Genomic DNA, 2,903 nt, shown 5'->3' on the forward strand with positions numbered 1-2,903 from the left:
CACACGACAGGCATCCAGCCCTAGCCCAAGCCGCCAATTAACTTCACGGCCTGAGGCAAGTTACGTCACCTCTTGGCCTGCTTCCTCCTCTGTACAGTGATGATAACATCCCGCCAGTGAGGCCTGATAGAGATAAATATTCGACAAGGCCCTGTGGAAAGCTGACTGTGTTTATACCCTTGTAAAGTGCTATTATTACCCGGGGGGACCTTGGGGAGGGCCCCTCCTGGTCTGACCTGAAATGTCACTCCCAGACAGGATGCTGGATCCTGTCCTTTCCTGAGGGCAGCCCAGGGGTGGGTAGGGCCTGTTTCTAAAGAAGAGAACCCAGCACTCGGCAAACATGCACTGATGTTGGTGATGATCTTTGGATGATGATGGTGATGGAAACTGATTCCATCTGTGCACCACACCCTGACGGCAGGACGGGCTCAAACACAGGGGCGGCAGTTACCCTCCTGGGCATCGCTCCCACCCACCCCTTCCCGCCAGGAAAGCTGTCCACTCACACCCTGTCCTCCCCTCGAGAGGAAAATTCCTGTAGTAGATCTCATGGGCCAGAGGCAGTGACCAGGGGAGGGGACAGAAAAGGTTGGGGGCCACACTGAGCTGGAAGTCGACTCTTTGGACACCCCCAAGCCCCACAAACATGCTCATTGAAGCAATTATGACTTGCTCTAGGGAGACCCCAGGGGTCAGGCCAGGATCTGGCGACCCAGAGAATAACTGCCCCTTCTTGATTTGTTCAGCAAAGCGAGAGCCTGGGGGACTGAAGAGTTGTGACTTCTACGGGAACAGCCGAGTTGTTAACACAGCTTGCAGGAGGCTTGCCTACTTCCAAAGTGGTGCCATGTTCATCGTTTCATTGGCTACTTCTCATACCAGCTCCATGTCTTCCGGGTACAAAAGCCGAGCCCAATTGGGTAACCAAACGCTTAAGGTAGCAGAGATAATGACCAAGTCAGGACAGGTCTCTTAAGCCAGCCTCTGGCTACCCCATCATAGTATCTGTCCATTGATAAGGCGGAGCCTGCACTGACCCATGAGTCACAAACACGGCCAGGGCCCCTAAGCCTGGTCCCGGCATAGCCACACCTGCCCCCACATATCCACCCTCCTGTTGGGAGACACCCACCACCCCGACCGTGGAGGCTACGAGTAGTAACAGGGGTAGCGTATGAGGACATCCAAACAGAATCGAGCTGCTTGGATAAGCTGCAGAGAGAAGACAGCGTTTCCCTACTACAGTGTGGAAAACTGCAATGAATCCAGCCTGCAGCAGGTGACCCCTCTGGTCCAGAGATCAAAAGGATATAAGGGGGAGAAGGTTTGGCGCCAGCTCTGGGGTTGTGGCAGCTGCCCTCTTGAGCTCTGCTGGGCCCCACTCGAAGGGCCTTTTCACATCCTGTTGTGGCCAGTCGTCACTGCCCATTTCACTGACAGAAAGTGACACCTGAGGTCGGGGGGTCTGAAAGCTTCCAGTCCAACCCCCACTCAGAGGAGGTAGGCTCCAGGAAATGAGGCCCAGGCAGCAGTGTCCTGGACAGTAGGAGGGGGAGGGAACTGGGTGGGGTGTCTTGCCTGGGCTTGTTTCCTTGGTGACGAAGAGGACAGGTCTGCTTGCTCCACAGGACAGGGAGCTGGAGCAGAAACAGTGACAAGGCTTTTCCCCAAGTTGGACAAACACAGCTCTCATTCTTCACCTGGGCCCTGAGTGGCTTATCACAAAAGCAGGATTTCCTTTAGATGAACCGCACTGGGGTTTCAGACAGAAATGGAGTCTTGGAGGAAAGGAGGCCAGCAAGAGGAGGAGGAGGAGACAGGCAGCCTCAGGACAGAGAAAGGAGCTCCTGGAACAAAGCAGCGCTAGGTTCTGTGTGTGGCACAGCCCCGCTGCACGCTGCGCTTCCAGGCAGGTGCTCCAGTGTGGCGGCTCTGTTAGCGCCCAGCCTTGTGGCAGGGTAGAGGCATCCTAACAGTCCATTCCTGAAGGGCCGTTCTCTAGGAAAGACACTTAGCAAGCCAGATTATCTAGTTACACAGTACACTGCGTGTTTTCATTTTGCTATAATCCTAGGATTTTAGTAAAGTCCTGTTGAAAGGTCTGGTCTTGACTCAGCCATGCTGGGGGCAGCTAAGGAGGATCCAGGATCCATCTCTGGGCCAAGGTGGTAAAGGACAGCAGTGCCCTCTGGGGCCTGCCTATTGGCAGGGGTGTCAGTGAGGACTCCCCAAGAAGGTGAAGGTGTCTCTTCTGTAGCTGTGTCCGCTCCACTGCACTCCTCACCTGTTACCAGCCTCAGAGGGCTGGGCTCTACCTCATTAAGGCAGTCCTCACAGGCTCCCCTTTTGGCTTCTAGGACTCCAGCCATCCCACCTCTTTCCTTCAACAGAGCATCCATCCCTGGCAACTTTAGGTTCATGGCCAGAGCTTCTTGGAGGAGAAAAATAAATGGCTGGCTGGGCGCGGTGGCTCACGCCTGTAATCCTAGAACTTTGGGAGGCCGAGGTGGGTGGATCACCTGAGGTCAGGAGTTCGAGACCAGGCTGGCCAACATGGAGAAACCCCATCTCTACTAAAAATACAAAAATTAGCTGGGCATGGTGGCAGGCACCTGTAACTCCAGCTACTTGGGAGGCTGAGGCGGGAGAACTGCTTGAACCCGGGAGGCGGAGGTTGCAGTGAGCTGAAATCACGCCACTGCACTCCAGCCTGGGCCACAAGAGCGAAACTCTGTCTCAAAAAAAAAAAAAAAAAAAAAAAAAAAATCATGGACTTGTCACAAAAACCATAACTGCCCCAAATTCCCCAGAGTGAAGCCCTTACCTCGATTAGGCCTGCCCTGTGTCCAACCCAGGACCACACCAGAAAAGATTCCCTAAGAAGATGATATCCACTGGGC

The sequence above is a fragment of the Nomascus leucogenys genome, chromosome 17, assembly GCF_006542625.1.
Source record: "Nomascus leucogenys isolate Asia chromosome 17, Asia_NLE_v1, whole genome shotgun sequence".
Taxonomy (NCBI): domain Eukaryota; kingdom Metazoa; phylum Chordata; class Mammalia; order Primates; family Hylobatidae; genus Nomascus; species Nomascus leucogenys.